Source organism: Natrix helvetica (genome assembly GCF_964273705.1).
Source record: "Natrix helvetica genome assembly, chromosome: 6".
In the NCBI taxonomy this organism is placed as follows: domain Eukaryota; kingdom Metazoa; phylum Chordata; class Lepidosauria; order Squamata; family Natricidae; genus Natrix; species Natrix helvetica.
This window is the reverse complement of record NC_138553.1, coordinates 39,858,466-39,884,416: the sequence shown is the minus strand read 5'-3', so window position 1 is coordinate 39,884,416 and position 25,951 is coordinate 39,858,466. Positions and strand designations below refer to the sequence as shown.

At 35.7% G+C, this 25,951-nt stretch overlaps 1 protein-coding gene across 2 annotated transcripts in view; it reads right to left on the bottom strand.

The window, feature by feature from the left end:
- Positions 1-23,180, bottom strand: part of MGAT4C (MGAT4 family member C) — a 343,053-nt gene extending 319,873 nt beyond the window's left edge. For both annotated transcript variants that reach the window (XM_081956624.1, XM_081956625.1), the window contains exon 1: positions 22,891-23,180. The gene's annotated coding sequence lies outside the window, so the exon portion shown is untranslated. The remainder of the gene's footprint in view (positions 1-22,890) is intronic.
- Between the last annotated feature and the right edge of the window lie 2,771 nt (positions 23,181-25,951).

The window sequence follows — 25,951 nt, the reverse complement described above, 5'->3', positions numbered from 1 at the left end:
TTTGAGGAAGATGGCTACCCTTTGCTCAAAATGACAGTCTCCTCATGAAGAACAATCATCTGAAGCACTTGTGGGTAATCTCTTCTCCTCTCTTTGTCTGGACAGGTTCAAAAACAGATATGTAAACTGGTTCTTTGTTTTTCACTTTGATCATTGGCTTTGCTTTTCACAGAACTGTCTTCAACCTGCCATTACTTCTTCTGGAAGACTCACTTGTTGAGATATATTATTGTTGTTCTTTTCTCTGGCTACTTATATTTTTTAATGTGTTTTAAAATTACATACTTGAAATAGTGTGTGATATCCAGAGCCTTTTCAGAGCCAAGTGGTCTTAAAATCCAATGATTAAATTAAAATAATCATTAAAATAATATTAAAAATTACTTAAAAACCAGATTTATATATAAAATCAGAATTATAAAATAACTGTATTTTGTCACTCTGAAATATGTATGTATGTATGTACGTATGTATGTATGTATGTATATCTGTGTATGTGTGTGCGTGCGTGTAATTAAAATACTAATTGTTGATAATTAAAATGCTAAATATCATTGTAATATGTTCATAGTTAAAATAAAATACAAAACATAACCAATTTACACCAGACATTTCTGTGTACTTGTTTTAATAATAATTAATTTCACTGTGAGTTGCTCATTTGTTGTTCTGTTATCTGTTTTCAGCCTGAAGTGGAAATAATTCATTCAGTTAAATGGCATGCAGGAATCATAAGCATATGGAGAGAAATCTAAAATATAATCTGGTTCTGTTCAAATACACTTTTGCACATTCTTTTATAAAATGGAGTTCGAATTGGGTCATATCTGATAATGACTCACACCGACAAAGAACAGAAACTTAGATATAATTGTAAGTTTTAAGATTATTTTAAATCAAACATAATGTTTCTAGATTTGCTGCTATAGGAAAGACAATTAACAATTATATGTTTACTTGTAGTATTGTGAAAGATTTGCTGTTTCAAATAATTCTTCATATTAATTTTGCAGGGATGTTTTAGGTAATGTCTATAGTTATTTTAGAGAAATTAAAATCACAACTTTTCTAAACTTTTTATGAGATATTAAAGTTATATTTTTTTATAAAAAATGACATATCAGGAGTACCTATCTTAATGACCTACTATTATAATAGAAAAATGGCTGCTTTAAAATAATAGTCAATTAATTGCATTAAGCATGATAACAGCCTACTGATGTTGTTTGCCTACTACTAATAATAGGATTTATAAAAGCCCTTTTAATGGATGGTTCAATAATTAAACAGAAAAAAAAACCTGAATGCACAGTACTTTATACCACACAAGTCCAGACAAACAACATTTTGGCAAAAATCTAATGTAATTAAGAACAAAAAAAAATTCTGGCAACTTTGTAATAATATGAATGCTAAATAATTCTAAGAATATACACGCTGGTAAATATAAATGTCTCACCATTATGGGTGCATGTGTCTTATGGTCTTAGGTTTGTGCACAATATCCTACTCCCCCTTTTGTTCAAGGAGCTCTAATATTCTTGGGAATATGAATATATATTCATATATAATCATTATGATTAAGATGGTTAAAAATCTTCAATAAGCCCACAGATACCTAAGGGTATTTTAGCATCTGTTCTGTTAGATTTTGCCACCTGGGCATCAATAGATGGCAATGCAGAACAAATGGATTCATATCCGTGTTCTGACTTTAATTGGAACAATTTGAAGCAAAAATCTTGTATATGGCAAGCAGGTGTCTTATGCGTAACATTGTTGTTCCAAATCCATTAAATATCTAGTGGTAAACCTTCAGAATCACTGAACTATTATGTTTACCCTTACACTGGGCAAACAGCATGGTATTTGCATTCGTGTGAATACAAATTTATCAAGTTATTCTTATACACTTCCCCCAGGCAGTTATATTCATGCTGTAATTTCTCAGCTTACATTTGAACAGAAATATCCATATGTACATATATCATGAAGAGATTGCAAAACAAGGTTATTCAATATACATCTAAAATCTAGGTTCAAGATCAAGGGTACATTTTGAATATATCAGCGCTAAGCAATGTGTTTTAACCAATGGGGAATAACTCAAGTAATTCAGTTCAAAATATTAAGATTTATTTTTGATATACATGAACTTATGAATGCACAAAATAAAGAAATTGTCAAAGAGAAAGTAAATGTCGCACATCTAGCCCGCATTGCATGGATGGATACATTATTTCACCTGATTCTAACTACAGAAATGGCAAGGAATAGCCAATAGAACCACAGGTTTAAAATATGGCCTGTGTAGATGAACAAGGACTATTTAGAGAAGGAAAAATTAAAAAGGCCAAAGTCTCATCTACATCAAAGTATAAAACTTTCTTAACATAGCAGCAAATAGATTTTTCCAAAGAAACCCCCCCAAAAAAAATCTGGGGAAAAAATGACTGGGGGATATTAATTCTAAAACGGGAGATTAACACCAGAGTATACTGTAGTAGTAATCAAGCAAGAAAAGAAACAAAATTGGAGTCAGTCTTGAAACCATATTAAGCAGAATAAGAAACTTTTGAGAAATAAAGGAAAATCCTTCTTAATATGGGATGGTGCTGGGAGGAGCAATAAGTTTGGACAAATGGCTACACTGCCAGGTTTCCTCATCAGTTAAAATCTTGTTATGTTTTCATTCAAGTGTTTTATTCAGATGCATTGAAAGGTAGTGACACAGATTTTGTGGTATTTTGGAGTAGTATTTTTGGGTCAACTTTATCCTTTAGAGGGCTAGTGTAAAAACGGTCACAGAGTATAGGAAAGAGAAATTAAAGAAGCAGTGATTCCTGCTATTAAAGCATACGTGTAGATATGTGAAATCTGAAAGACAGTGTATCTATGTTGGTTTGGAGGCTCCTTATAACTTCTGGAGGAAAATGAGAAGACAGATGTCAGCAAAAGAAGAGAGGGAGGGAAAAGGAGAAGAAACCCATTATTCTATAGAATTATTCTAAGCCCTTTAACAGCCTAATACAACACTTACCTTCATCTTTTCAATGACTAAAAGACATATATAATATATCCATGCACACATTCAACTACATACCAAGAGAAGGAAAAATGTGAATTAAGCCAATATGGGAATAATCAAGAATCATCACCTCCCCAATGGCTAAGCAAGAGACAAGTACAGGTAGTCCTCAACTTATGACTACAATTGAGCCTAAATTTTCTGTTGCTAAGTGAGGTAGTTATTAAATGAGTTTTGCCCCATTTTAAGCAAGAGACAAGTACAGGTAGTCCTCAACTTATGACTACAATTGAACCTAAATTTTCTGTTGCTAAGTGAGGTAGTAATTAAATGAGTTTTGCCCCATTTTATGACATTCCTTGCCATTTTTGTTAAGTGACTCACTGCAGATGTTAAATTGGTAATACCGTTGTTAAGTGAATAAGGCTTCCCTTTGTCTTTGCTTATCAGAAGGTCGAAAAGTTGAACACATGATCCCAGGGCACTGCAGTCTTCATAAATATGTTGTTAAGTATCTCAATTTTGATCACATGACCATGGGATGCTGCAATGGTCGTAATTGTGAAAAACAATAACAAGTCACTTGTTTCGTGCTGTTATAATTTTGAACAGTCACTAATTGGTTGTAAATCGAGGATTACCTGTATATAAAGTATACACATCCAAGAGCTAACATTCTATCAAGAGAGTATTATATCAAATTCTGTATTTTAAACAAAATGTTACCATTCTTTTGCAAAAAGACTGGTAAACTTGTATGTATAAGAACTTCACATATTCCAAACAATTGCTTTGGAATGAAAAAGCAAGTATTATGCAGGAAGATACCTCTGTGGCCATATGTCCAATCTTTTCTCCAACCCAAGAAAAAAAGGACACTGAAAGAAAATTTCAATGTCCAGAAGAAAATTGGGGATGCACTAACCTGTCCAAAGTTAACACTGGAAAACTAGATATATTGTTAATTAGACTTTGTAGATTACTCATACAGCAAACTTTGTGTCAAAAGAAAAGGGGGAAATGTATTTTAAAAACGGAACAGATAAAGGCTTCCGGTGGCACCGGTGGCACCGTCGGCGTTTGAAGATGCTCCCTAGAGAACACCAGCCCCGTGGTTGAGTAATAAACTGCTAGAAAAGCGTAAATCAGGTGTCTAGCGGTTTGAAAACTCCCCCTTCAGGAAAACAGGGTGGGGAGTAGATGGGGGAGGGCAGGGCTCCCTGGCACCCCCAGGAGTGATCCTGGGGTACGAAGGGTAAAAGCTCCCCAGAAACCCAACATAGCTCCTCATCCGGGACGCTTCTGCTTTTGCAGAAACGAAATGTCACGACCACCTTTGCTGCCAATGTTTAAATTTATATTTGAAAGATACGCAGGCAGAGTGAAGCAGGAGTGAATATAATTGTAAGTACAAACCTTAATTCCAATGTAACATACTTCCCTCTGTGAAGACAAAAGGACTCAAAGATGGTGATTGAATATAAAAGGGTGTGTCGAAAGTGGGATATAGACCTGGTTTATAGAGTGAACTCAGCTTATGCTAGAACACACAATGTACCCAGGGAGGTTCACATTAAATTTCTTAGAAAAAGCACAAGAGATGAAATTCTGGGTGTACAAAGGGGGCAAGCATTGACATATCATGATATGGAGATAACCATTCTGAAGCAGATCCCTAAGAAGATTAGAGAAAAAAGGAAGAATTATTCGCAATTAGCGAATAAATTATACCAGAAAGGGGTGTGGTTTAGATGGTTGATGCCTGAAGGTATGCTGATATTCTGGGAGGAGACAAGAATCAGAATCAATTCACCCATAGAGGCGCAGGCCTTTATGGAAAAAAATAAAACACTCCTAGAGAAAACACCAGACATTACAACGGACACGCAGGACACGGGAGGGGCCAGAGCTCTGACAGTGGAGGGAGATGGGGCAATAGCAAGAAGACTCAGATCACAAAAATAAACAAGAAAATCATATTATTATAAATTGACCGAAAGTGATAATGGAATTATACTTGGATTTTATACTGTAATGTTTAATCTGATTGAATTTAGTAATAGAACTAATATGCTGATTGTAATCAATTATATACCAATGCATTATATATAAATGTATACTATGCATATGGAGGGAGGGGCGCCTTTCACATTTTGCAACTGCCAAAATTTGTAGACCTGTCCATTTACCCTTTTCCCTATAAATGTTGAAAACCCAATAAAATTTTATTATAAAAAAAAAAAGTGAAACTTAAAAGGGACAGCATTTGTTAACTGCCTGTTAACGATGTTAAAAGACTCAAGAGTTTAAGATCAAAGAAAACAGTATTGGTTAACAAACCTGGGGGAATAGGTGGACTTTTTGGACTTAATAAACTGACCGCTGAAAAGTTTGTTTGAATATTTTGAAATGGCTTCAAAACAAGCAAAATTAAGCATTTCCAAGAGTGCTGGAAGTTCCCCAGCCCCGACACAAAAATTACAATCTTTATTACCCCCAGCAGAAACAAAAACTCTGACACTTGAAGATCTCCAAAATGTATTAAAGGACCAAGCCGTTGTTTTGGAGGAAATATTTGAAATGCTTTTAAAGATGTGTCTGATGAAATGTCTGGAATTAAGGACTTAATTCAAACCCGTAATCAACAGATTAGGGAAGACATAGTAGATGCATTTAAAGGCTTACTTGGTTGTGTAACATCTCTGGATAAGAAGGTGGAAGAAATTAATCAGTCTAACATTAAGTTGGAGAATAAAGTTGAGGAGGCACAAAGCAAAATTGATAAATCAGAGGCAGAAGTAACAATGATACAATATAGAACAATGGAATTTGCTTTAAGAATAAGAGGTTTGAAAGAACATAACCAGGAAGATCTGCGATATATTTTTGCCGAAGCTTTCGCTCAATTAACTGGTGAACCAAGGTGGAGTGTGCCTGGCAGATTGATAAAATTTACCATGTTAATTCATGGCTTGCCAGACAGAGACAACTACCAAGAGATATTGTAATTTATTTTGTCACCAGGAAAACCAGGAATGCAATACTGCAAGCAACATACAAAAATAAGTTACAAGTGGCAGGACAAGATGTGGTAGTATTGAAGGAAGTCCCCCCAAAAATGTTGAGATCCAGAAAGGATTATGCATTTTTAGTGGATGAACTTAGAAATCACCAGATTCAATTTAGATGAGAGGCCCCAGTCGGATTGGTGGTGAATTATCAAGGACAAAGATATTGTCTTAACACAGTTTTGAAAGCAAGAGATTTTTATAGCAATGTATTAAAGGCGGGATGCCCCCCATCCCCAGGACCTAAAGGAAGAAAAGAATCAGGCAAGAACAGACAACAAGATATTCAGGTACAAGGGGGAGCTGCTCAAGCTCTGGATTTACCTGAGGAGACAGAAGAAATTATGGAACAAAGACAAACTCGAGCAGCCACTAAACGCAAAGAGCATGAATTAAAGATGCAGCAAACCCAGACAATAATCCAAGAAATTATAAACATGAACACAGAAGCTGTGGGGGGGGGGAGCAAGACCGAAGGTGAAATCCCAGCAAGATTTCCAGGCAGTTCTTAGAAAGCTTCAGGGAGTTGAAGATAACAATTAAATTTCTAACCTGGAATGTTAATGGTTTAAATTCACCACAAAAAAGTAAAAAAAATATTTCACTACTTGAAACAATTTAAAAATGATATAATTTGCTTGCAAGAAACTCATATTAGAATACAGGATCAGAAATACTTGATGAACGCAAGATTGGGATCATACTTTGTGGCATCTGCTCCAGAGAAGAAAAATGGTATAGTTATATACTTAAGAAAAGATTTAAAGGCTGAATTAATCGAAGCAGATCCTCAAGGAAGATTTATTGCAATTGAATTATTAATAGAAGGAAAGAAAATACTCTTAACAGGAGTATACGCTCCCAACCAATAACAACAAAAATGTTATAAGTTGCTTCATACTAAATTAACACAATGGGATTATAGATCGTGTATACTATTGGGTGACTGGAATGGAGTAATGGACACTACCAAAGACAAGAAGAGACTATTGCAAAATACTCAAACGTGAACAAGACTACCTAAATCCTTTTTTGAGTTGATGGACGATATGGAACTGAGAGATATTTGAAGAGAACAGAATGTTAAAGAATGGGACTTCACATTTTTCTCCGATAGGCATCAATCCTTTTCCAGAATTGACTATATATTAATTACAAATAATTTATTTTGCTAGGGTGAAGAAGACGAAGATATGCTTGAGAACCCTAACAGATCATAATCCAGTATGGATGGAATTGTAATATAGAGAGGGATCTAGGAGATCTTGGACGTTAAATGAAAACTTATTTAGATATGAGAGAAATGTTATAGAATGTAAAAAACTATTGAAAGAATATTTTGCTTTTAACATGCATAAGGGGACATTGATGGAAATGGTTTGGGATGCAAGCAAAGCTTACATGAGAGGTGTCTTAATAAATTTGAATAATTTATATAGGCATAGACAGGGGGGAAAACAAAGGGAATTAGAAGAAGAAATAAAAAAGAAAGAGCAGGCGTTAATATCTAATCCAGACGATAAGAAGATAAGAGAGGCAATTACTTTACTGCGAGGGCAGTTCAATATGTTGATGTCAGACCAGGTAGCCACAAATCTGATATATGCTTTTTGTAATGCAAATAAACCAGGTAGATGGCTAGCATACATGTTAAGGAAAAAACAAAAATCTCATACTATAGAAAAAGTAGAATACAAAGGTAAAGAAGTTTATCAACAGGATATGATTAAAAAGGCTTTCTCAGAATACTATACTAGATTGTACGCTGGGGATAAGATACAAGGTTTAGATATAGATAGATATTTGGAGAAAGAGAAAATACCTATAGTTACAGATGAGCAAAGGGAAAGATTGAATCAACTTGTTACTACAGAGGAAATTCTTCTGGCAATTAAACAATTAAAAATTGGGAAGGCCCCAGGTACAGATGGATTGACAGCGGTTTATTATAAAAAATTACAATTAGAAATGGTAGATCCTCTTAAGGAACTATTTAACACAGTTGTATGAGGTTTAATTCGTTTTTAAGGGTATGGGATATTCGTCTTTTGTATTTGTTTTAATGACACACCTGTACACCGCCCCGAGTCCCTTCGGGGAGAGGGGGCGGTCTAGAAATATTGAAAATAAATAAATAAATAAATAACAAAATTCAAATGGAAGGAAGAGTACCGCCATCTTGGAGAACAGCCTTTATTTCCCTGATTCCAAAAGAAGATCAGGACCACACCCAGCCAAAAAACTATAGACCTATTTCATTACTTAAACAGATTATAAATTTTTTGCTAAAATATTAGCAAATAGGTTGATTTCAATTATACAACAAATGATTAATAATGATCAATCTGGTTTTATACAGGGGAGACAAATGAAAAGAAATGTAAGACAAATTATTAACATATTGGAATATCTGGGGAAGAACAACCAAGTCCCCGCAGCGCTTTTATTCTTAGATGCAGAGAAAGCATTTGATGGAGTGAATTGGCAATTTCTAATAAAAATAATACAAAAGATGCATTTTGGAGAGTATTTTACACAATCTATCAAGGCAATATACCAGAAACAAACAGCACAAATTATAGATAATGGTAGTTTAACAGAATCCTTCAAAATTGAAAAAGGAACAAGACAGGGGTGTCCCCTGTCTCCATTATTGTTTATCTTAACCTTGGAGTTATTGTTGAATAGAATACGTGGGTCAGATGACCTACAGGGAGTTAAGATTAGGCATTATGAATATAGACTACGAGCATTCGTGGATGACTTGGTTGTAACTTTAACCCAACCCGGGAAATACAGTTAGAGATGAATAAATGGAAAAAATTACAATTGTCATTGTTGGGAAGGGTAGCAGCAGTAAAAATGAATGTTTTGCCTAAGTTTCTATTTCTCTTTCAAATGATACCAATACTTTAAAAAGATGCAAATTTGGAAAAATGGCAGAAAGGTATTAATAATTTTGTCTGGGCGGGGAAGAAACCAAGAGTAAAACTTAAAATAATGCAAGATATACAGGAAAGAGGAGGTTTGAAAATGCCCAATTTAAAATTATATTATGAAGCAGTAGTTTTATCAACAATTAGTGATTGGATTAATCTAACAGAGGATAGAATACTGAATATTGAGGGATATTATTTGGTATATGGTTGGCACGCTTATTTAATATATGATAAGAAGGTGGATAAGATTTTTAAAAGCCATATATTAAGGAATGCCCTATTGCGAGTCTGGAAAAAATACCAATATAGGTTAAATGATAAGATAACTAAGTGGGTAGTACCCAGAAACACTATAGAGAATATAAGTATAGAACAAAAACAGGATGTAATTGCATATAGAGAACTTCTTAATATAGAGAGAAGTGTATTACAGTTAAAGCCTTTGAACGTATTAAGAGAGGAAAGGGTAATTCAAACCTGGTTCCAGTATGGACAGTTACAAGCTAGATGGAAAAAAGAGCAGACAATTGGTATCACGCAAAATGAGGATAGTTTGATAAAACAAATTAGGGACCAGAGTCAAAAGCATATAAATGGTTGTACAATATACTGATAGAAATAGATTCTGAAACAGAGTTAGTTAAAGACTGTATGATAAAATGGGCACAAAATTTCGAAGAGCCAATAATGATGGAAACATGGGAAAAGATTTGGGTAAGAAATGTACAATTTACGTAAGCTCAGAATTTGAGAGAGAATTTTTATAAGATGTTGTATAGATGGCATTTAGATCCCCAAAAAATTATCTTGTATGTATCCGAATTTACAACCTAAATGTTGGAGATGTGATTGTGCTGATGCTACATATTACCATATATGGTGGATTTGCAAAAAAGTCAAAGCATTTTGGATAAAAATATGGTGGGTTATTCAAAATATACTTTAAAAAAGGATAAAGTTCACCCCTTCCCCAGTTGTTTTTGCTAGGTATAATTACAGACTGTACATTTATAGAGACTAATTTGATTTTGAACTTAACAACGGCAGCAAGATTTATGGTGGCGCAGTACTGGAAGAGGGAAGAATTGCCTACTATTCAAGAATGGACGCTAAAAGTAGCAAATCTAGCAGAGATGGCCAAAATTACAGCATATTTGAAGGACCATTCGGATGAGAAATATAAATTGGAATGGAGAAGATGGATTGACTATATTCAAAATAAATATGGGACTAGAAAATTTCACTTAGCTTATGAATGAAGGCACAAAGAATGTTACAATTTACCTTAAGTTAGCTTAACAAAAGGGGAATTAAAGCACAAGAGGAGGTAGAATGTCAAAATCAGTTAGCTTATGTTAGCATATGATTGTTAAATGTTTATACCCTGTATTTTGCTCTGGGAGGTTGGGGGGAGGGAGGGTCGGAGGGTGGGAAGGGGAAGGGGTAATATTTGTAAAATTTGTTAGAACCTTTAATAAAAAAGAAAAAGTAAAAAAGTAAAAATGGAACAGATAAAGATGAATTTAGGCTCCTTCACAGTGAACTGAAAATGCAATGAAGGCAATATCATGATGATATATCCTTTAAAAATCTTCAGCCCATGGTTATCTAGAGAGCAAGTCCTTAGATAACTTTTGAAGTAGGGAAAGAAATCCTGACTGGAAGTCATTTATGACTCACTTCCAGTGAATCTCCCCAAGCTCAAGATTGACTCAGCCTTGCATCCTTTCGAGGTGGGTAAAATGAGGACCCAGATTGTTGGGGGCAATATGTTGACTCTGTAAACTACTTAGAGAGGGCTGTAAAGCACTGTGAAGCCAGAAGTGGTATTCAGCAGGTTCTGACCAGTTCTGGAGAATCAGTAGAGGAAATTTTGAGTACTTCGGAGAACCGGTAAATACCACCTCTGACTGGCCCTGCCCCCATCTATTCTCTGCTTCCTGAGTCCCAGCTGATCAGGAGGAAATGGGGATTTTGCAGTAACCTTCTCCTGGAGTGGGGAGGGAAAGGAGATTTTACAGTATCCTTCCCCTGCCACTCCCACCAAGTCACGCCAACAGAACCAATAGTAAAAAAATTTGAATCCCACCATTGTGTTAAGCAGTATATACAGTAAGTCTAAATGCTATTGCTATTTAGACCTTTCAGTCCTCTGCTGTATTCTTCTCTTTTTTTACAAAAAAAATGAAATCTGAACGTAGCATGTGTTGCAACTTCTATTTTCTGCAGCACTAAAGGCTGAATTCTGAATGAAGTGTCCTGACCTTCCCAATTTGAATCAAGTTACTTCTGCTGCTCCTTTGAATAAAGGGGATGTGGTATCTCTCATGCCATAAAGGTGGGGGAAATGAAGTGAGGGCAAGAAAGAGGGAAGAGAAACAAATTATAGTAGACAAAAATCAAAGCATGAGTAGAAAGTGACAATTGGGAATTCTGTCCAGAGATAGTGACCCCATATAAGCTGAATAAGTGACAAGTTCAAAAGAATGAAAACAAAACGGTTGATGTCCTTGAAAGGAAATTTAACGGTGCACATGATTTTGGAGAAAGCATTGATGATTAGTAAAAGAATATGCTCACAGCTGATTTTATACCTGTTTCCATACCCGCAGAAATGTCTTGGGAATAATCATCTTGTACCTTGACAAATGCTTGGCAATGGAAATATCTCAAAAGCTGCATATATTAAATCTTTACTAGTGGCTAAAATAAACTTCCACTCTCATTTTCTACCAGGTGTGGTTTAGAATTTTAAATGACTGGAATGTGTGTGAGCCCATATTGTATATGTATCTATTTGAAAATGAGTTTCAAAAATAGAGCTTTCCTTTACATTAGTTCTATTTGACATTATTTCCCATGGTTTTATTTGATTGGCCATTATGTAGATATGGAACGTAGAAAGTCTACAAAGATTCCTGTGTCTGAAAGCTCAGCATGGCTCTCAGATTGTATTATTTCATATATCTGTGGCTCAACAAAGTAATTTGTGCAGAGATTGCTTGAAATAACAATATAACACAATTTTCTATAACTTTTGTCTGGAAGATTTTTTTTTTCTGCTTATGCGGACCTGATAAAAATGAAGTAAAATTACTATATTTCTTTTCATACTTTTCTCATTTTGCATAGAAGTATGCCAAGTGTGCAGAGTCTCACCCTTTGTTCTTGAGACTTTTGATCAAATATATTTCTCAATAAATAGGAGATAGAACAGGAAAGGGAGGGGAGGGGAGGGAAAGGACATGCAATATGTGAAAATCGTGTATCTTACAATCAGTGGAGGAAACAATGAGGTTTTTCAAATTTACATAAAAATAAATGTGAAAATAAGTTTTCATCAAATTCTTCAGTTCAATTCATTCAACTAATTATGCACCCAGATTCATGATTTGTTATTGTGAAAAAAGAATATGCATATTATCAGCATGATGCAATTTAAATTATCCACCAGAACATAATTAACATAATATACTTTTCATACAATAGATTCAAATCTTTATTGCCTTAAAAGAAATGGTTGCTTTGATAGTTGCTCACCTAAGTATTGAGAAGAGTGCAATAAAATTAACAAAGATTTTTAATTTTTACGTACAATACTATTGCTGTACAGTTTTAACCCTTCTTAAGGTTGGAAATTTTAAGACTTCTGATTATGGGTTAAAATAATGCTTTTTGGAACTTAGGATATTTTTATTTAATTTAGTTATTTACAGTTATATAAATAAAGCACAGATAGAGAGAGGCAATATTATCATTATGGCAGATAATATATGTGCCAGAATGAATTATGTTTTTTTATCCAGTGTTTTATGTACTTCTTCTGTATCTACATATTTCTTCTGCACCTATATAGAAAATGTCAAACATCTGCTCTGAGTTATAATTTGAACTGGAGCATCAATTTTGCATTCTGCAAGAGATGACCTGCTTAGTTAAGTCATCTTCATGAAGAATGGAAATAATATAAACAAAGAAAAATTCAGAGTTTGAAATGATTCTACACAGAACAAGAGAAATATTTCTTCTATTGCTATCTATTAAAGTTATCTAAATAATTAGAGACATTTATTTGAAATTAATTCATGTATACTTGATTTTCAGGCTTAACTGGAGTGGAATAATGGAATGGAGGAATATGTAGAATTAACTATTATTTTAAACTATTATTTTGTGCTTAACTTTGCTTTGCTTTGGGTTTTAATGCAATTAAAAATCAAGTTATTTCTCTAGATCTCTTCTTCCAATATCTTTGGATGGTATACAATCATCAATTATTACTTGACTTTTCATACCTTCATATAATTTTAGCTCCTCAAGCAATTTAATATTAGTGCTCATTTTATATTAGAGCTATGATAATTGTTTTTTTATATGAATCTTAAAGTGTATAATTTTGACATGTGTATATGTATATGTATATGTATGTGTGTATGTGTGTGTGTGTGTGTGTGTGTGTGTGTGTGTATTTGTTTTCGTAGATTTTCACGGGTGTAGGTATGCTGGTTTTGTTGTATTCGGGTCTTTTCCCGTGTAAAGTTGAGATTGTCCTTGCAACGTTTCGGCAGGATCGCACCTGCCATCTTCAAGCGTAGGCTCAAAATGTGGGCTTAAAATGGGAACGGAGCTGCCGTCTTTCTGTAAGTCTTGGTGGGAGGGGATGGGGTGCTGGCTTTGTTTCAGTAAGTGGAATGATTGGTTGTGTGGTTGTATCATGATTGGTAGATTGGTGCTGATTGGTGCAGGCTGCGTGTGCATTGTTGTTTTGTATTATAACGGCTTGGGTGGTGGGTGGTGTTCGTTTGTTGGCTAGGGCTGGTTTCCAGATGTTTGGTAGGCAGGAGGTATCATCACGTTTGTTCATGCTGTGGGGGTGTTTCTCTATTTCAATGGCTTCCATGATTATTCTCTTGTGGAGGCGTTCTGTTTTGGAGATTAACCTGGCTCCTTCAAAGTTGATTTCATGTCCTGTAGCTTTAAGGTGCTGGAAAAGGGAAGAAGTTTTTTCTTTTTCTTTTTTCTTACTGCGTTTTTGTGTTCTATGATGCGTGCATTTATTCTCCTGTTTGTTTGTCCTATGTATATTGCTGGGCAGATTTTGCATGGTATTTCGTAGACTCCTTGGTTTTCTAGCTGGATTTTGTCTTTGGGGTTTCTTAAGATGTTGGCTATTTTTTGATCAGTGGTGAAGGCTGTCCTGATATTGTGCTTGTGGAGAATTTTGCTGATTTTATCTGTGGTGCCTTTGATGTAAGGGAGGAGGGCGATGCCATGGTCCTGTTCTGTATCTTGGTTTTTTGGGGGAGTCTCCTTTTGGATTAGGTTGGTGATTGTTTTTCTTTGGAATCCATTGGAGATTAATACATTTGTGAGTTTGTGTAATTCAGTTTTCAGGTGGTCTTTATCAGCTAGGCGTTTGGTTCTGGAGATGAGGGTCTTGGCTACAGAGTTGATCTGTGCAGGGTGGTGATGGGATTGTGCATTTAAGTAGCGGTTGGTGTGTGTTTTTTTCCGGTAGATGGTGTGTCCTAGGGAGCCATTGGGTTTTTTGTAGATTAGGACATCCAGAAAGGGAAGTTGGTTGTTTGCTTCTATTTCCATGGTGAATTGTATTTTGGGGTGTAGGTTGTTGAGATGTGTGAGGAAGTTGTCCAGTTTTTCTTTTCCATGTGGCCAAATCACGAAAGTGTCATCAACATATCTAAGCCAGAGTTTGGGTTTGTGTTCAGATTTGTCTAAGGCGTTGGTTTCAAAATGTTCCATGTATAAGTTTGCAATGACAGGTGAGAGGGGTGATCCCATGGGTGCTCCTTCTAACTGTTTGTATCTTTGTCCATTATGGATGAAGTATGTGTTGGTTAGGCAGTGGTTGGTCAGGTCCAGGATGTGTTTAGGGGGGTTGTGTTTTTTCTGGATGGAAACCAGCCCTAGCCAACAAACGAACACCACCCACCACCCAAGCCGTTATAATACAAAACAACAATGCACACGCAGCCTGCACCAATCAGCACCAATCTACCAATCATGATACAACCACACAACCAATCATTCCACTTACTGAAACAAAGCCAGCACCCCATCCCCTCCCACCAAGACTTACAGAAAGACGGCAGCTCCGTTCCCATTTTAAGCCCACATTTTGAGCCTACGCTTGAAAATGGCAGGTGCGATCCTGCCGAAATGTTGCAAAGACAATCTCAACTTTACACGGGAAAAGACCCGAATACAACAAAACCAGCATATATATATATATTGCTGAAACCTAAATAGTTTGTTGCAGGTATACAATACAATAGCAGAGTTGGAAGGGACCTTGGCGGTCTTCTAGTCCAACCACTTGCCTAGGCAGGAAACCCTATACTGTTTCAGACAAATCGCTATCCAACATCTTCTTAAAGATTTCCAGTGTTGGGGCATTCACAACTTCTGGAGGCAAACTGTTCCACTGATTAATTGTTCTGTCAGGAAATTTCTCCTCAGTTCTAAGTTGCTTCTCTTCTTGATTAGTTTCCACCCATTGCTTCTTGTTCTACCCTCATGTGCCTTGGAGAATAGCTTGACTCCCTCTTCTTTGTGACAACCCCTGAGATATTGGAACACTGCTATGATGTCTCCCCTAGTCCTTCTTTTCATTAAACTAGATATACCCAGTTCCTGCAACCGTTCTTCATATGTTTTAGTCTCCAGTCCCCTAATCATCTTTGTTGCTCTTCTCTGCACTTTTTCGAGAATCTCCACATCTTTTCTACATCGTGGCGACCAAAACTGAGTGCAGTTCATTCAGAACTGGAACGGGCAGGGCAAGCCAGCGGGGGGGGGGGGGGGGAGGCAAGTGCTCCGTGATGAACCTCTTCTAACCGGTATGGTACATTTCTTTGCCATGTAGGATTGAGATTGTCTTGGCAACGTTTCGGCAAGATCTCACTTGCCATCTTCAGGCTGCTGTCTTTGGCTTAAAATGCGATCGGAGCTGCCGTCTTTCTGTAAATCTTGGTGGGAGGGGATGGGGTGCTGGCTTTGTTTCAGTAAGTGGAATGATTGATTGTGTGGTTGTATCATGATTGGTAGATTGGTGCTGATTGGTGCTGGCTGTGTGTGCATTGTTGTTTTGTATTGTAGCAGCCTGGGTGGTGGGTGGTGTTCGTTTGTTGACTAGGGCTGGTTTCCAGATGATGGTAGGTGGGAGGTATCATCACGTTTATTCATGTTGTGGGGGTGTTTCTTTGTTTCGATGGCTTCCATGATTATTCTCTTGTTGAGGTGTTCTGTTTTGGAGATTAACCTGGCTCCTTCAAAGTTGATTTCATGTCCTGTGGCTTTAAGGTGCTAGAAAAGGGAGGAAGTTTTTTTCTTTTTTTCTTACTGCGTTCTTGTGTTCTGTGATGAGTGCATTTATTCTCCTGTTTGTTTGTCCTATATATGTTGCCGGGCAGATTTTGCATGGTATTTCATAGACTCCTTGGTTTTCTAGACTCCTTGGTTTTCTTTTCTCCTTGGTATTTTCTACGAAATGGAATTCGAACCAGGGCTGTATTACATATTAGGCAGTTATATTAGCCACTAAGCCACAGGCTCTCCTCCTTATCAGCTCTAGCCATATTTGGGCATACCAGGGGTTGTAACACAAATACATACCTATTTCCCTGGCTCAGCTGGATATATATATATTCCATATATATATATGGAAATGATTATGTAAAGACATGCTGGTGATTGAATATATGATGAGAATTGGAATAATTTATTAAATTTATATGCTACCGTAATCCTAGCCAGTCCATCTTTCTCTAATACTGCTCTTTTTAGGTGTCATTTTTTGTTTTGTTTTAGTGAATCTAGGTTGATAGAAAATAGGATAAGATACAGAATGAAGTATTTAGTTGTATTTTAAGAAGCAGCGATAAAATGTCAGTGTTGACTAATTTGTTCAGGATTAAAGGGAAAGATGCTTATAATGTTTTCTTCCTTTTCCCTTTATTTAATATTGTTGTATTCCCTTATATTTATATTTTATATTATTTATTATTTTATTTTGGGTGTGTGTATATATTTCCCTTCTGTGGCTGATATGTCACTTGGCCCTACTTTAGCTATTACTGCTGCTGTCTTCTGGTACTTGTCCACTACTATAATGTTTTGTTGATTGGTCAGTATCTGCCTGTCTGTCTGGATCTGGAAATCCCACAGGATTTTAGCTTTTTTATTCTCCATGACCTTCATTGGAATCTCCCATGTGGACTCGGGATGATTTAACTCATTAACTGTGCAGATGTTCCTATACATAATATCAACCAATTTGTTCTGCCATTCAGAATATGCTCTTTCTGCCAGCATCTTACAACTTGACACCATATGTTGGATTGTCTCTGAGGCCTCTTCATAATCTATACCTCACATCCTGTCAATAGAGATAGAGATAAAGATAATGTAGATGTAGAGAGATATAGTGATATATAGATATACATTTTATTTCTGTATTGGATTTTTGTATTATTCTTTAATATAATCCTTAGAAAAGTATTGAAAGGAACTCAGTTCTTGACCCTGAGAGAAAAGGAAATGGTTTGTTTAGTTCCTCGGCAATTTCTAGGTGCTTCATCCAACATTAGCAAGCTTCTTGTGCATATATTCATACTCTGCCCAAAACAAATTTCTCAAAAGTTTTCTTCTGAGAAAGAAATTTGTGTTTTCTTTTTTTCCCTATGTTATTCTCAAGCTGCTTTCAAGCTACTTTCACAATTTTTCTGCCCAAGTATAAATTTTTCATTTCTTTAACATATTTTTTCATAACTTTGTAGGGTCCCTGGCATCTCTTTTTCTAGGCCTGCTCGGAACATCGTGAAGAAATACACAAAGTTATCATAATTATGTTTTCTATTGTAATTTTCTTGAAATGTTGAAAGACAGGGAGATAAAAGACCACTAGAGAGATGATTATTCTGTGATTTATAAGACTGTCTCACACACATACTTCAACCACTACATAGATACATGAACCCCAAACTGCATCCCTGACAAATTTGCTAATGCTAGTTACTTTTTACATCAATTAAAGATTTTTTTTAATGTTAAATTAGTCTAGGCTTAACCAATCTGATTCATAAACTGTATTTCACCCTAATATACCATTGGGTTCATTCCTTTTTAAGAGTTTTAGTGTCAATATTTCCAAATAATGGAAATAATCAACTTCAAAGTCTGGCAGGGGGGGTGTCTAGTATTGGTTTTCTCCCTAGTGAACAAAAATCCATCTAAATCCAAGGGGGAAGTCTTAGTATTTTAGCCACAAGACTGCAGACACAATGAATTAGATAGGACTTGTTGGTTTCTTTTTTTCCATGTATGAAATGAAATTTAAATCTGTCCATTTGAAAGATTTTGCTTCCTTGTCTTTTGCATTTTATTATTATATTCCAAAACAGCATTATGACAAATAATCAGAACTTTTAAGTTTAAAAGCTGGAAAACTGTCTCTTGCTTAGATTTCATTATTTATACAGGTTTATTGCAATATATCACACACCAAGGAAGAAATTGCATTTTCTTGTGCTATAATTTAAGTGAAGTCACAATCACTCTTCAGTTTATGTTAATACTTAATCTTCATTATAACAACATTCATATAAAAATGTAAATTTGATACAATTTAATGCAGACAAATGATGACAAAATAAAAAATAGCAGCTCATTATTTAAATGTTGTTAATCTATGCCACTTTACTTCTGAACTTCTTTTTCACTAAAGTAGAAGACAAGAAAGATCAGGTTTGCACAAGAAAAAAGAGAAGGCCAAGTTTTAGTGAATACTTTATTTCAAGTATTTGAAAAAAAAAAGAAATGTTGGTGTTCAAAGTCATGAATCTTATGTATTTAATATACAAATCAAGAATCCTTTAAAATACTAATGTGTATAGTTCTCATTATAGTGGGGCAGCCTAGGAATATTCCAATAGCAATTATAATATTCTAGTAATGACAAACATTATTTTGTTCAATTATTCATGCAAAGAAGAAATGAAGAGTATTCCAGATAAAATCACCCACTTGAGACTCTGTAATTTTGACTTACAGAGTCTCAGAAGTGGGTGATTTTATCTGGGATACTTTCTTTTCTTGGAGAGGGTGAGAATAGTTCTGACCCTATCAGAATAGTTTATAGGCATAAAGTAACAGTCTTATAGTGAGACAGCTCAGTTGGCTTTTAATTTCAGTATTGTTCATTCTATCTTTATATTATCTTGTTCTTCATAATAGAAAAGAGAAGTCCCAAATGCAATTGGACTTTGTTTTTCCTTGAAGACATTTCACTTCTCATCCAAGAACCTTCTTCAGTTCTGAAGGAATGGTGAGGAATGGAAGGATTAATATTCCTTGCAATTATCTAGTCATTAGCACTAGCAATGACCAGATGACTGCAAGGAATATACATTCTTCCATCCTCCATCATTCAGTCAATTGAAGAAGTTTCTTGGATGAAAAGCAAGACATCTTCAAGGGAAAACAAAGTCCAGTTGTCTTTTGAGGGACAACCATGGCCTGGATCAATGAGAATCTCCATAGACATAAGAAAGAGTACATTTCCATCATTCCTGCATAATTCTCTTAATGACCATGATGAATCACTTATCTATAGCAAAAAGTTCATAAAGCTTGCCTAATGACTATATAATTTAGTGACAGACGTTCCAGTCCCAATGGAGATCATAGGTCAACAACGATCTATAACTAACATAGATGTCATTAACTTTCTTAAATTTCCTATGAAGAGGAGATACTGTCTACAATGCTGCAGATAATTCTTCCAAAAGCTTTAAGTATTCTTAATCTTAAGAACATCATTGAGTGTTTGTGACTAACCACAATGTTGCCAAAATGATGAAATCCTGTCATGACATCACAACCAAAGGTCCATTCTTTTATATTGGCATAGTAATGCTACATGCAAGAACAAGAGGGTTTGGATTAGGGTTTATATTGCAACTTTACAATATACATTTCATCCCTTACTAACTATTATACCTGTTAATATACTTGTGAGAGCATCATAGGCCGTTATAACCCAAATGCTAAGTAAGATACTCTAGATATTGGGCAAGACTGTAAATATTTTAAATAATCATTTGACTGTATTTTTGGTTTAAATGTCTCCTGACTAACGGAAAATGTATCTACTTGGGAAAATATGTCTTATTATTGCAGAATAACAAATGGAGGTGCTTTAAATTAGGTTGTACATTCGGTCCAATGTTGACTATTCTGATTGTTCTGCAGAGCTTCAGCAATTTTCTATCATCTGCCAGGAACTGAATTTGGGAACTTTGACATATATGAATACAGAACACCACACTTAAAAAAATAACAAAACCATTACTTGAATGATGACACACGTGAGTCCAGAATATATTATATGTATCTCCTGAATGGGACTGTGGAGCATTTCACATTCAGTCTCCCAAAGGTAATTTTACAAGGCACAGATACACAAATGTAGATCTTATCTGAAACACCTTAAACTAGGTGATGGAATAATAGCATAGTCATTGGTACCAAACACTTTGTGGGGATGAGTGGGTTCCCCTTAGTTTACTTATGATTCTAACAATGATTGAACAATGAGTAACACTATGCCCACATTCTTAAAAACAACATAAGAAAGATCTTGTTATAAATTTATGTTTTGAGTTTTTAAAAAGAGAACTATCAAACAAAAATATATGGCATTTTTCTTTCTTCATTCTATGTTCTATTGTCACATTATATACATATTAATTCTGCAATCCTATGGCCTTTTACCTAACAGGCAAGCTTTATGAATTAGTTGAATTTACATACACATACTCATATATAGTACTGCACTGTTTTTTCTAGTAAAGAATAGACTTAGTGCTTATACTATACTGTCTAGTACCAGTACAATAGTATAGTACTGTGTATTGTATTATGACTAATATTTGATGATTTAGTGTTGCATAGCAATGATTAAATGAGAAAGAAATGTGGTGTAATCCATGAATATCTATTAGAACAAATGGTACATATAGTTTGAAGACACATAAATCTTCTACCAATGCATGGAATTAGTTATGCTAATGTATTATAAATGCTAAGCCTTAAGGGGGCTTTCAAATCATCAACAACTTTATTTATTAATCTTTTTAAATAAAAGAGCCCATCAGGTGATACAAAAGAAAAGAAAATAGAAAATACATTGCCAAAACTCATCTAGGAAGAATTTGATTTAAAATACTATGATATCAATTTCTTAGATTGTGCTTTAAACAAATATTTGGAAAATTGGAGCAGAATAAAGATATGTCCATCTGAGGTTTTTTTCCTATCCTTTTTTACATCCCAGTTTCAGCTTTTTTTCTAGCTATTGTATGCCAGAAGCCAATAAATCTTTCTTTTCTTAATTATGTGTCAGGTTTTAAGTATAGAATATAGACTGGAATGGAATATTCTTTATTGACTAAGTGTGATTGGACACAAAAGGAATTTGTCACTGGTGCATAAGCTCTCAATATATATACAAGCAACAAAGTGATAACATAAATCTTAATTATGAGATATAATCATAAATCATAAGATACAACCAACAAAGTTATAGTCATACCAATAGGAGTAGATAATAGGAAAGATGAGAAGGATAATAGTGAGAGCCCTACTACATGGTAGTATATGCTTAGATATGTAATAGAAAACTTAAACTTTGTGTTCACTCAAGTTTCCTGTCAGTTTATTAAGGTATGTAAGATAAGCATATCATATATAATTCTGCAATATTTCTGTTAACCTACTATGGTTGAACATGTGCTAACTTGAATGTTCCTGCCAGTGCAAATATCATGTCAGGGTATGTATTTAAGAGGCAGGATAGTAGTGTGTTGAATTACAAAAACCATCAATATTACCTGTTACTTAATTTTTTTATTTGAAAAATATTAGTATAGTATAGATATACACCATTAGTGTAGTAGCAGCATAAGCTTCTTTCAAGATTTGATCCAGCATCTCTTTGGTAAAATAAAACTTTAGCAGGTAGACACATACTGAAACCAAAAATGTCACATCAAGAATAATTTTGAGATGAACCCATCTCAGCCTGAATAAGTTATTATGATTTTCAGCCACTTGTAAGTGGATCATTTTGAATACTAGCCCTCTGATACAGAGAAAAATGTAATGTGGATTTCTCACCAGTACAGAAATACTCAGTGCTTTGATCTCTGCCTATGGAACCAACCCAAAGCATGAAAGTCATCACTCACTGGCAATTTTTGACACTCCGAACTTTCTATCTCATTATCTACCTCCACAATTAGTTTAATTCATTCACAACCTTGATCCACATAAGTTTCTATCAGGAAGATTCATTTAAATCACAGATGAACTGATTTATAAGAACATACTGAAACACTCAATGTATTAGGGAAAGCTGTTTACCCTTAAAATATTTGCCTGCTATTAAACCCATTGATATTAATCACAGTGGATAGATGCTCATTCTTCAGTCACATACAAACATAATACTCTATATTTCACAGAAAAATTCCCAAGGCAGCCAATAGGAATTTAGAGTAGTACTGTCTGCAGACTTGTTGGTGTGTGTATGTGGGTGTGTATGTTTGCTGACAGTGCACTTTGTGATAGTGTAACAGCTTCAGACCAATAAAAACAATTTAGAGTATTTTAACTGCAACCATGCTGTAATAAAGTGCTATCATCATTCAATTAAAAAAGGGTTATTTACTTAGCATTTTCTCTAGTGTATTTGGATTGCCAGCCCTTGGGATTATTTTCTGATATTTCTGATGTATGGCATAGTTAATGAATGAATGGAAGAGCAACTACTTACCTTCAGGAAGAAGCTGCCTGATAACAATAATCCATTAGGAAACTAGCAACGTCCTCTGATCTATCGCCTGCAAACCAGGGACTTGAGGAGAGTTTCATTCCTTCCAGTCAGTCCCCAGAAGAAAATCAGCACGATTTGAATATCTCTTAAGCTGTGACACTCAGGAGCTCTGGTTACATTCTATTTCCCACAGGACAGCCGTCCGATATTCCAGGGTACACACAACAGTGAAGATAAATGGGAAAAGCTGGAGATAAATTAGGGATGGCTAAGTTAAAACTGTGTCTCTGCTTCTGACTCTCTCATCTGCAGTCTGAAAGTCTATTTTGCTGTGGAAAAGCTAGATGGCAGACTGCCTCAGCAAGTTCTTTGGAAGCTACAGAGAGAATTTCCAATGAAGATTTCTTCTTTTTGTTCTTGGGTCCCTCCCTCCCCCCCCCCTTTCATTATCTAAGCTAATGTGACTGGAAAATGTTTAGTTTTTCAAAAAGTGCCTCCTGGCATGGAAGTCATTTCATTGTTGCTTTCTTTCAGTTATATAAAAAAAACCAAACAAAAAGCATGCCACTGGGATCCATATTTCCATCTGAATGGAACACTCTCAACTTTTCAGATAACAAAATTAAGGACTTGCTAATGCTCTGCTTTCAGCACAGCATTTTTTCCAATAGCCAGTAAGTATCTAATTCATGCTGCTGCCTGCCTATTCCTAAATTTTATTTCACACTATATTTGCTCATCTCTCCCATACCATTACAGCGGTGTCTTATATTTAATGTAATTGTAAACCTCTTCAGAGTGAATGTCTTATTTTGTGTCTAAATGAAACTCAGACACTAAGACACCTAACAACATGGAGCTTCCATCCTGCTTTTTATGTCCATCAGATCATTCTAGTGAATTTTGGTGGGATAATTATAGAAAACTGTGAGCAGGGCTTCCTGATATTTTTAGGTTGAAAAATATATTTTGAAAAATAGTGTAAACTCCAAGATATACTATTATCAAAAATAGCAAAGGTCCTGTGTTCAAATTCTGCATTCGGGTCCATGCTTGCAGGAATGATGTGGCTCTTCCAAATTTGCATCATAGGTAATCCTCAATTTATGAACACAATTGACCCCAAAATTTCTGTTGTTAAGTAAGATGTTAGTTAAGTGACTTTTGCCCCACTTTTATGATCTTTCTCACCATAATTCTTAAGTGAATCACTGCAGTGGTTAATTTAGTAACACAGTTGTGAAATGAATTTGGCTTCCCTGTTGACTTTGCTCATCAGAAGGTTGCAAAAGATGTACACATGATCCCAGGACACTACAACCGTCATAAATATGAGTCAGTCACGAAGCCTCTGAATTTTGATCACATGATCACAGGGATGTTGCAATGGTAATAAATGTGAAAAATGATCATAAATCACTTTTTTCAGTGCCGTTGTAACTTTGAATGGTCAGTAAATGAACTGTTGTACGTCAAGGAGTACCTGTATTAATCTTTCCAGTGCAACTTGATTGTCATCCCTTTGTGGCTTTCACCCTTGGAGTTTGTTCCTTCCCTTAGAGAAACCTTAACGCTACAAAAGACTCTGCTTTGAAAATGATGAGGCAATCTTTCTCCTTGAACAAAAGGACTTTTACATAATCTGCATTACATATTGGATTTTTGTAAAAATAAAAATGTAGAGTGAAGTAGAGTTGATGACACCCAATAACATAAATAAATACCAAAGAATTTCTATTTGACTACAGCTCAGATAATCTTAAATTGTGGAAAATATCAGTTGAAGGAGCCTCATTCACAATTGAAAAATATCAAAAAAATCCTCTAGCTTGGCATGAAGGCCTGAGGAAAAGGCACATAATTGGTATGCCGTAGAAAACTTTCTTGTACTACACTCATGCTGCTGAATACACTTCATTAGGAATTGTGTTTGGTTTTTGTTCCTGAATAAAGTGTGGATCAGTGACGTGCAGTCAGGGGAGGCAGGGGAGGCACAGCCTCACCACTGTCATCATGAAAAGAAAAAAAATGTAAAAGGAAAAAGGCAAGAGCTGAGGTAAGCCTGAGCTAGTTGCTGCCTCACCGTGGATGACTCTGCTTAACTGTTTAAAAAAACCTCTTAAAAAGCGCCCTCTGCTATGAGGCAGGAGAACTGCATGCCTCATCTAGTCTGACTTTAGGCGTTTTATGATCACTCAAGCAGAGTTAAGCAAGGGTTAAAAGCCTAAAAATTCCTGATGTAGGTGGGGCATGCAGTTCTCCTGCCTCATAGTAGAGGGTGCTTGTTTGGGCGGGGCTTCTTCAGAGGACCCGAGGCAAGACCAGAGTTGAAATCCTCTCTGAAACTGCTGGAAAGGTATGTGTGGGTCAGAGGGAGGGGGAGGAATTCAAACTTCATCCTCCTGGTGCGGGGCTTTGAGCAAAGGCTGGAGGGAAGGACTCTGGCTCGCTTGTGCTCTCCCTGGGGTGTAGTTTGATTGCAGGCAGAGCCACGTTGCCTTTTCAAACCTTTAATCAGTGAAGCTGGGCTGGATCCTTCCAGGGCTGGGGGAAAGTGTGTGTGCTCCAGTATGTCTCTTTGACTGGCTTCCTGCCTTCTCCTGTGGTTTCTTCCCTCCAATCCAACTTTGTGTGTGTGTGTGTGTTTGTTTATTTGAGAGAGAGTGAGTGAGTGAGAGAGAGGGAAGGGGGTAGGAGAGATAGTCCAATCCAACTTTGCTGTGTGTGTGTGTGTGTATGTGTGTATGTTTGAGAGAGGGGGAGGGAGGGAGAGAGGGAGGAAGGAGGGGAAGGGAGAAGAAAAAGAAAGAAGTAAACTTCTTTTGCAAAGGAGAAAAACAAATGCTGTCGCTTTAAATCGGAACTGAGCATGCCTGGAATTCTGGGAGTTGAAGTCCACGAGTCTTAAAAAATTTGAAACCCACCACTGTATCAGTGCCTCACCAGTCATAAACCTCACCGCACGTCACTGGTGTGGAATATATAACTTTCTCCAATATATACTAGCTGGAATGCTTTGCTTGCTAATATATATGATAAAACATTGGTACAAGGATTGCAG